The 10,928-nt window shown below is 37.0% G+C and overlaps 1 long non-coding RNA gene across 6 annotated transcripts; it reads right to left on the bottom strand.

The window, feature by feature from the left end:
- Positions 1-3,902: 3,902 nt before the first annotated feature.
- Positions 3,903-9,138, bottom strand: LOC149171000 (uncharacterized). 6 transcript variants are annotated; one of them, XR_016259526.1, is made up of 4 exons: positions 7,298-7,432; positions 6,560-6,706; positions 5,036-5,114; positions 3,903-4,930 (listed from the first exon to the last, which is right to left on the bottom strand). It is a non-coding gene; the product is annotated as an uncharacterized LOC149171000 (long non-coding RNA). The 6 variants fall into 6 exon arrangements; XR_016259527.1 differs by having other exon boundaries at positions 3,910-4,650; XR_016259528.1 differs by lacking the exon at positions 6,560-6,706 and having other exon boundaries at positions 3,907-4,930.
- Positions 9,139-10,928: the final 1,790 nt, after the last annotated feature.

Genomic DNA, 10,928 nt, shown 5'->3' with positions numbered 1-10,928 from the left:
GTCCTTCCTTTTATATTGTCTAGAAAAATAAAGAGATACAACCTACAAAAATTCTTCTATAATTTCCTTTTCACTCTTACATAGTCTCCTCTCTTTCTCACTCAGAATAAAATCCACAGCTGCAATACATAACTTCTACCATTACATCATTCGCCGAATGAACGACCTGGATTGACTATGAAATTACAATATTTCACAAGCAAAATTTTCATCAATTTTTAGCTTTGGAGGTGCTGCTCATGAAAATTTTCCAAGGGGGCCTCATAAAATTCGTCGTCACCCCCACCTGGACACTCCTTATGGAAATTAAATGAGCAATGTTGTTGTCATGTTAGGAACAGGGATCCAACATGACTGAAACAAAAACCTCTGAACAATCAGGAAAATAATCATGCTCCACACCCAACCTTGTGGTTAGTGTGGGAGCATGGTTGGGCAAGCCACATGTTGTCTTTGATAAATTTTGGGTTCAATTCCTTAGAAGGTAGAGAATGCCTCCCTAGGCATATGCTCCAACAAGCAGTACGAATGGTTTCAATGAGTTGGTGGCATGCAAAGAATGAAAAATAGGACAAATCAATATAGGTGGTATTAAATACCATGTTTTTATTTAGTTCTTTAATGAAATATATCACCACTACCATATTTTCATTGATGGCTACAAATTTTTGGTAGCATGATGTAGCTAGAAATTAACTGAAGTGCTACATTGTGATTTATTCTTACTATTAATTGTGTGTTGTATGGATGTTCTTGTTCTTCCTGAAGAAGAAAATAAAAGAATATACATGAAACAAATACTGCAATTATTAATTCTTTTATTTGAGGCATTAAAAGAGGTGGGATGGTGATCATACCAGAGTGAAGGCTTATCAAGGTGGGGCATAGATCCTTTTGGTGCATGAATGACATAAGGAGCTGAAAAATATTTGATGTAACACCCTCCTTTCACATCTACCCATGTAACCTGACAACCAGGGTAAACATGTGAATGGGAGATGGTGGATCAGATGCATGCTATGTATCCTTCATTATTTTCCAGTTGAGGCAAAGCAATTTTGGCATATGTATTTGGTATAGGTTCTAACATATGTTTTGATGTGATGTTTTGATATATGTACATATCTATATGAATGTAAATACTGCCATGAGCTATGTTATAAAGCTCCAATAAGAGGTATGGGTGTCATGTTAGTATAGTTATCATGTTGTGATGATGTCACGTTATTATGTTATCATGATGGTTTGATTTTCAGTAGGGTCATTATTGTAAATATTGCATCGAGATATGATATAAAGCTCCATGAGAAGTATGTTTTCTTTCCAGTGGTTCTATTGAGGTATATGTGTGATTGAACACTAAGGATGGTTTCCCTCAAGCGGAAGGGTTCTCTAACAACCCTGGTGAAAATTCCATGTAATAAAAGTTAAAAAATAATAACCATGGTTTATGGGACACTTATTCCAAGTTGAATGTTGCGAAAAACATCCTAGTGGGTATTCATTTGGTTTATTAAGGCTTTGGAAAGGAAAAATGGCATTCTTGGCACATTTATTTATGAAAATAATGGAAATTAGAAGAAAAGGAAGGGGAAAGGTGACAAGTTGCATGTGAGGAGGAAATTGAAGGAAACTAATGGAAAATGAAGAAAATAGAGGCCTCATTGATAAAAGGGCTTCCGAGGATCAGTTGGCAAGATTGGTCAACTCAGTTTTCAAGCTCTCTCATTATTCTCTCTCTCCATCTCACTCTTCGACACTTAGAGCTTTCTTGAAGCACTTGGAATTTGAGTAAGAAAGGAAAAAGAAGGCATGAAGAAGGAAGGGGCAAGCAAGTAAGAGCGAGATCAAGAAGCTACAACATGTTTATTTGTAGTTATTGATTTGCATGTGATATTTCCATGCTCTATTTTGCATGCATGGTACTCCATGTGGTTATTTTTTGTCACCACATGGGTTTTTCCAGGTGTAATAGTGCTTTCAGTCTAGCCTTGCCATTTTTGGATAGCCTTGATGAGATGGGTTCTCATACTTCAGTTGAGTTGGATTGCTAAATGGATTCGAAGCTTAGTGAGGTGGATCTCCAAAATGACAAAGAGATGGCCTTTTTGTCCCTAAACCAGACTGTGCATCACGGTAAATACATTGGCCTAGTAACCACTAAGCCAGATGGTGGGTTGCGATAAAACTAGGATTGTGTACCTCAGTGGGCCTAGGAATTGTTACTGGTGAGTGGCAGGATATACGGTAAAGACTAGAGGTGAATTGATCTCCATTGGGCCTAGTAGTCCTGGGATGGGATGTACGGTAAAGCCTGGAGAGTGGGTCTCGGTGTAGGGATTAATGATCCTTGGATCAGATTGTGGATTACGTTAAATCCTGAGAGACTAGGAGGCATTAAAATTCCTCATGGTGTAGGTGGAGAACTCTGGTAGCATCCACATTCATGCTTGGAATACGGCACAGGGGTGATTCGCTAAAGAGAGGTTTGGCGTAGTCAATCTATGGTCGGGTGGAACGTGGTAGTCCCATCCCCCGTTGGTTTCTACATTCATTAATAAGAAATTCATTCCCTTTGTTTTTCATGTGTACATGTATTGATTTATATGTGGATTCTATGGCTAATGTATTCATGATATTTATGTTAGTATGTTGTTGGTTATGGTCATGTATTCTGATAGTGATGATGTACGACTCTCCTCATGTTTCTATTTGTAAATGAGTAAAAAATGTATCTATGACCTAATAGATGATAATACGTAAATGATATAAGGGAGGGATGCTTCTTAGTGATTCTCAGATAAGTATAAGACCCCTATGCTTAAATATTTTTTTTACACCTATAGATTGCTTTGATTCCAAGTGTTTAACAGAATGTCAGTCTCAGTTGGTGATGGTTAGCACTATTCCTGGTGTTAGTCTTTGGTTTATTAGTCTTTTCATCATGTGTTTAATGGGTTCCTGACGTCACAAAAATTTTTGGGAAGTGACTGAAATTCGGGGTTTGAAAAGTGCCTTAAATACCACACACTCTGGCACAAGTCTACTGGAAATAGTCCCTCGATGGAGGCATGCAGACTTGTGGGAACATCTAGAGCTCTTTGGACATTGGCATTTCTATAACATGAGAGCATCCAGAGGTTTAATAGCTTAAAAACTCATTTGGACCCAAGGGAATGATACCTGTGTGGTTCGGATAGCCCTTGGGAGTGTTGTTGTTGATGTGGGAGATATGACAATGCATTTGATTTGAAATGTTGAGAGTTATTAGGTGAAAAACAAGCTATATTTGTTCTAGATTTAATATGTGTACCTAAATAGTTTTAGCTATATTGAAAATGATAGTAAGACAAGTTTTCATCCTTTTCTAAGAAGGATATTTGAATATTATTTCATTAGAAAATAAATATAAATATACAAATTGTTTGGGATATATTGATAATATGCATGTGAGTTTTATTTATTTATTTCCAATTTAATTGTGATTTTAGAATTAAGTGATTGTAACATTATAAGACCAATTTGACATAGAGTGAGAATTCTATCTTAAACTATTCTATTATTATTATTAATTTTGTTGTTCCAAATTTTCATTGTTATTACCACACCTCTGTTAGGTTACCTATAAATACCTTATGCAATTTATTTTCATAAAAAATTCAAAAAATATATAAATGAGAATACTATTATTGGAAACCATGGATAAAACCAACAACAATTGATATTTACTAAAATTGACAAATATCTAATACATAAAGTTATGTAATACTATTACACAATTTGCGAATCGTGTGCCATGTCTATGGCTTTATATATATGAAGCTAATTTTATTGATCATTCAACAAATTACATGTTCAAATGCATGATGTAGACCTTTCATTTGACACCTCGAAAAACATGACATTGGTAGTCCATAAGGCTTTTTGTGTTTGGAGTGTTTATATTCAAAACAAGGAAGGCTGCGAAGCAGCTAGTCCCTGCACATAGTTCTATCTAGCCCATTTAGCTTCCGAGACTTGTTATATGCAATTCACCTTTTGAGGGTCATACGCCTGAGTCATACAAGATGCACATAAGTAACTGACATAGCCATACAGCCAGACACAGGCACATAGTTCTATCTAGCCCGTTTAGCTTCCGAGACTTGTTATATGCAATTCGCCTTTTGAGGGTCATACGCCTGAGTACAGCCAGACACAGCTAGTCATAGCCTTACAGAGCCAGTGCAGCCATACATGCCAGAGCAAGTCCAGGGTAATATTGGCGAATTGGAACCCTTTGACATGTAGCTCTTAAGCCCGAGGTTTCTCATCAAACCTGATGTCTCTCACAGCCTAATAACTTGATTGATGGAATGAACAATGCAACAGAGGCAGTCCAGAGATTGCCAAAGCACTAATATATACAGAAAATAAGTACCAAAATGTAAAAGAGATGGAATTGCCAATCAATGGATCTCACGTACACCACAATCTACAAATTGCCCCTCACTCTCAGAAATTGGGCATTGCAATGCATATCGATGCATGAATTATGCGGGTATGGAACCTTAATAGCTATGTCACATGTGTAACAAAACCCAAGAAATATAGAATATTTGGGGTCAATGTTGCAAAAACCATCAAAAAATTGGTGAATTGTCGATTTTCCTGCAATTCAACACCCAAATGAAATAGTGACCAAAATATTATGATGCTCTGAAAGAAATCACAAATTATTTGAAAAAGAATGCCAGCAGCACAAAAAATCTTCTATAAACCACGAAAAAAATATTCACTTTGCTGATTGTGCTCTAAAAATCTTACTTTCTGATGGCGATTTTCATGAGGTTGACAGAGTATTAAGACATCCACCAGCGTTCCATTTCCCTTGGTCTCCTCTTATTTTCTGATGGAAGAATCTAGGTTCCCTGTTTCCTGGGAAGTATAACTTCAGCACAAGAAAGATATAGTTTTCATAAACAGTGACAATAAAACGAATGTGGTTCACAGGCACTTCAAATCTAGAATTTCTGTTTCTGATAAGAAAAAATACCTGGAAGAGTTCAATAGCACCTTTAACATCTCCCTCTGCTAATTTGGTTCTAGCTTGTTCCAGGCAAGCATCTCTCCTCCTAAGAAAGAGAAAACAGTAACTAATTACAATGGCCTTATATAGTAAGGCAATACCATCAGTTCAATCCACCAATAACAAAATGAGATTAGAATTCAGTCTCTCCTACAGATGCACCCTATACATCTATAAAGCAAGTAGTTCATATAAAAAAATGAAACGCTTCATATTATAGCACGGAATTTTGGTAAAAGTGGCATAAATTTTTACACTTGCCAAGTAGCTTAGGGACCAAAAGTAATTCACCAATATGATCTCATAGAAAACCTCCAAAAACTAGCCCAGTAAAGAATAAGCTATCCCTAAAATCTTCATCTAACAGGCATGGATGTGTACTTAATACTTGATGAATTTCCTGATCAAGGAAACAAAGCAAACTTGGCATTGACATTTTTTATAATTGGACATTAAAAAACAATGAGTAGTTACCGCATGAAATCCTTATGAAACAAGACTAACAGATCGAAACTGCAGCTATTGTGTGAAAGCAAAAATTTTGTTGTGCACCACAAAATCTTAGACGGCATACCAGTTTCAGTCTAGGTGAATATAATACCCGTCAACACTGAATGTGGAACCATAATAGCAATCTAAGCTTACTGATATGACAATGAATAACAGGTGAAGCTTACAAGCTCTTCAAATTATTTCAAATCCCTGTTCCTTTCATCCCAATCCCCAAAACTGTCACCGAAACTGTCAATGCCATATGAAATATCTGCTATATAGTCCCACTTCAACATATAAATACCAAAACTTGTCCTGAGGCTGACAGATGTGGAAAGTTCTTGATCTTTCAACAGTGGTCGTGTTGACTATGGGAATAAACGATAGCATAAAACTGGATATGATACACATTGGAGTCCATACTTATTATGTCAATACAATACCATCAGATCAGTAATAGGGCAGATTAGTTCCAATATCATCGGCACAACTAAGCACGTTTTCTATGTAATAAAATAAGGTTCATATTTCAAAATAGTGTATCCTGTAAACAATAGTTCATAGCAATCAATATAATAGAAGTGGTGATTAGTGGTACTCAATCATTATGCAAATACAAGCAGCTAGCAATATAGTACATGTCAACAATGTTTGTAATCATCACAACAGAATTAGTACTAATATGTCATGATATCATCTCTATATGGAGAATACGTGTTTTATATGAGCAATGAGTTCGGTTGAAACATACTAGTTTCACTATAGGTTACGGGCATGAAGAACGCAACACAGTCAGCCTTGAGATAGCCAAGGCCCAGAGCACTTACATAGAGAGAAAGAAGTTGCAAAATGCAAGAAAGGATGCAACCCCAACCAATGGATCTCACTCATACCACAACCTACAAATAATAGATTATTCCTATCTATCCGTCATTCTCAGAAATATGGTGTTGCGACGCATATCAATGCCTTAATAATGGAGGTCTCGAAAGTTAGGACCTGCACATGACAAAACCCATGGAAAGGTAGTATCAAGATTATTATCCTAGTAGTTTAAAAGCCATATAAGGTGGGCATTGGTTCACTCGTGAGGTTGACAGAGTATTAAGACATCCACCAGCGTTCCATTTCCCTTGGTCTCCCGACCTGTACAACATGAGTTTCATAGGAATTAAGCTCAGCTGAAGTACCAAACAATTTGGGCAGAAAAGTTAACCTGTGAGATGTCATCAGCGCCAAAGAAAGTATATTCTTTGCAGTGAAACCTTTCAAGGTGCATTTACTTGAAGCATTGTTCTATTCTTTGCAGTGCAACCTCTCAAGGTGTGTTTTCTTGAAGATTTTCAAGACAACACCAGAAAAAAAAAAAAAAAAACAGAACACAGAAAGTCCATGTTAAGGTCAAGTAACACAAAAAAAAATCAGGGGAATCTAGCTCGAGTCAAGTCCCTGAACATGTGTTGTCTTGAAGCAATTTTCTATTCTTTGCAGAGCAACCTTTCAAGGTGTGTTTTCTTGAAGCATTTTCAAGACAATACCACCAGAAAAAACAAAAAGAACACAGAAAGTCCATGTTAAGGTCATGTAACACAAAAAAATAATCAGGGGAATCTAATTAGATTCAAGTCTATAAACATATAGATTTTCAATCCTGAAACCCACAACATAAAAGCTATTTTCCCTTCAACCTTCACACAAAAAAAAACATCACCTCTTATGGAAGGTCTTGAAACTCACCTCTTAGATTGCAGAGAAACCAATCTTTGACCCAAGAGTAAGACGTAGAGCCACCATTTAAAAAACTAAAACCACAAAGAGTTTCCTTTCATTACACTGTCCTCTAGTTGCCAGATACAATCAGAAGGCCCATAAGTTTCTCAGCACTTGGGCAGCAGCAGAATGAAAGGACAAAGACTAGAAATGGGCAGCAAATCAATCCTATTTAGAATTCACTAAAAACAAATTAGAAACCAAACCCAGTTGTACAGGCCACTAGACCCACTTAGCGCTTGCTTTCAAAAGTTATCAAACGTTATTACAATGATGGTGACATCACCGAACCCCGTCTTAAATTAATAATGTTTCTTGACATACTGTTATATAATTATTCGTAAAGATTTCACTGTTTTCACCACACAGAAAAGACTTTGATAAATATTATAATATATATTTTTTTCACTTTTTAGTGAGGGAAGACTTCCTTGAATCACGCAATTCACGGGAAGATATCAGGCAAGCCGTCATGACGTCAAACTGCCATTTGTTCGTTTCAACAAATCCACAAAGGTACCTATGCGTAGTGAAAATGCCATATGTTTGTTTTAGCAAATCCGAGACTATACACGGTCACTGCGTAGCAGAAATTGTAGGTTGGATATGGTCCAGCATGCTACATTTGGCATGGAAATATAATTTGGTTGATTCTGAGGAGGAGCAGCTAGTTTCGAACCCTGCTTAAAAAAATTTCAGAGGTAAGAGCTTTTCTAAGTTTCCTATCACACAGAAAGAAATCAACAGATCAAATTTGTGTGTCCTTTGAGCACAGTTGGGTGTTCTTGAGCCAACGCCAAAGCATTGCGCAAGACCGGGCGACAGCTCGAATGATTCAGGCACATTCGCTCATCGCAACATTGTCGCATGTAAACGATTAGGATTTACCTTTTTCACATAAATTCACTCATCCCAGCGCCTCGTTATCCTGCATGGCCCAGGGCGTCTACTTTACTGGTACTTTGCCGGAGCCCTGACCTTTCCATCCAGCTCAAATTTTGTCTAAAACTACTAAACTTCAGCTGGATGTCCAAACGTGCAGTTGTGATGTCTTTTCTATTAATAGGGCAAAGCCGCTGCTATCTGGCGAAACCGTCAAATTGGGCGCAAAATTGCTGTCTGAAATTGCAATCAAGATTCGACTTCTTCCATTGAATGTCTCCGGGAAATTGTGATGGAACACGACATAACGGCGGGAGGGCATAGACGCATAGACACCGTCGGCGTCAATGCATTGTTTTCACGCTGTTACCATTGGGAGAAGTTCAGGACTCTGCACAGCGGATACACAGGCACCAGTTTTCCTGATCCAGCCGTTTCTCTGGTTCAAGCTTTGCTATTACACATATACGCCGATTCTACGTCATCGAAGGACGCTATTAAGCAGGTGATTCTTCTGTTTCCCTGTTTTCTGGCTACCAATTAGCACCCGATACAGCTTGTTTATCCAAATTGCTTTCGACAATATATGAAAGGAAAAGAAAATTGAAATGCTATAAGACTGATTCTTTCTGATTTTACCGTTGTTCGGAAGAAAAGGACCATGAGGGCTTCGCTCTGCCCGCTGCCGTCCAGTCCGAGTGCGAGCTCCCCGATCTGCTCCCCCGACAGAAAACCGAGGCAGGGCCAGATACTACCACAAGGAGAATATCTGGAGAAAGCTTCCAAGTCCAGCCACAGAGCAGCCTTGCCGTTCATTCTGCAGCGCATCTGTGATAGCAAACAGAGCATTGGTTTTCATTCAAACTCCAGCGCAGCGAGAGGACCAGGTTCAGGTTGTTACCAGGCACTGACCCTTTACTCTTTTACGCCTTTGCTAAAACCGACAGACTTGAACTGTAATATTTGATGGACGGCGCTCTTATAATAACAGCTGTTGAACCACCGCATGCACCAGCTGCCAATGCACAACCCTGTAATAGCGAACAGGAAACCTTAGGAAAGCTTCGCATACCCCGGCAGATAATAGCAATCAAATTAATGTTAACATTAAAACCACACCGCTGACAGTTAGCGAAAAAATGCACCGGGCTTATTGCTTTTAAGCTATGGTCGGGCCTCTTCCGCCTCGGGAAGAGGCCAAATAAGATGGCAAAAGTTAAGTTCGAAATAAAACTTTGGTTATCCGGCACAGCGCGTTTGAGAGTGTTTGAAAACTTTGTAATAATCACAGTATAACATAGGACTACAGCTTGAAACAAATGCTAAGTTGGACCCGATCGATTACTATAGTCCTTGCCGGATGCCAGATGGCAGGGACTAATAAAACATAATGTGTGTGTCTAAAAAAAACCATGACAAGAACATATTGTAACACCGCCGTCACCCACTACGGTATATCACTACCTTTGTAACGTAATATTTCTGAAATTTCTCCTTTAATATGACTTTTGTACTTCGGGGTGACCTCTGGTTGAAACAAATGAACAATGTAGTCTATTTCTTATGACCAATGTAGTCTATTTCTTATGGAACGTTGAAGGATAAGGAATTGTTTTCTATTTTTTATTATATTTTATTTTGCAATAATTATTTATCCATATTTATTATGGATATGAAATGTCTATACATGTTAACAAAATCAATTAGTCTAAGACATATGTGTGGTTGTGTGAACATAAGCATGCATTTAGATATGCATTACAATATGCTGGTAACTTGCATGAAAGGAAAAATATGCAGAGCACAGATTGCCGAGGGTTATATGGCATGAAAATTGGGCCTCAAGGTATGCACGAATGAGTTGGTTAAGCTATGTTACATTCATTTTAATTAAATATTTCAATGTCGATTATTAAATAGTTTTATTATTCTATATTTTGGTCTTTTTAAGCTATATTTTTTGGTTAAACTTTTTTTAAAATCCAACTAAACAGCTGGTTTGAATTACAAGTTTAAGTTGTATAGGAATTCAAGTGTCGAGGGAGATTTTAAAGGCATTCAATCCATTTATGCAAATTAAACAATGAAAAAGGACACATACTACACATGCGCACACACACACACATATGTCCCAAGATGAAAACATTTTTTCAAGTTTTTCACTCTAAAAAATTTTTGCACATAAGTGATTTGATGCCTCACGGTGCTGGCAAGATTCATGGTTAGAATGGGTCTATACTCATAGTTAATTAATTTAAAGTGAAACTATTCTAAAATTATGATGAGGATTTGGGTAAAGAAAATAAAGTGAGAGCTTCATTTTGAGCTATGTCAGTTTTTATTGCCTACAACATGAAGTACTGAAAAATAAAAAAAAATCTGAAAGAAATATGGCATATATATTTTTCCTTCCTATACTTTTAGGAAAAATGTTTATCCATTACAAGGATATACCTATTATGAGATCAACACATCACACATAGAAATTGAACCTAAGTGGGGAGGATAATAACATATCTACCAACCACCCAAATTATATTCACTTTAAGAAGATATGAAAAAATATTACCATTTTTAGAAATTGTGAACCATATTTATACTTAAATTTGATTTATACTATAAATATTTTCCAAATAGTCATTTTATATACGTTAATATTTTAGGTTTGAAGCCATTAAAAGGACATACTTCTTATAAGTTCGACATATTACATGCA

This window comes from Pinus tabuliformis, chromosome 4_2, assembly GCF_031772625.1.
Source record: "Pinus tabuliformis cultivar Carrire ecotype Pingquan chromosome 4_2, CPIR1, whole genome shotgun sequence".
Classification (NCBI taxonomy): Eukaryota; Viridiplantae; Streptophyta; class Pinopsida; order Pinales; family Pinaceae; genus Pinus; species Pinus tabuliformis.
Note: the sequence above shows the minus strand (reverse complement) of the source record. Positions and strands in the feature narration are given on the sequence as shown.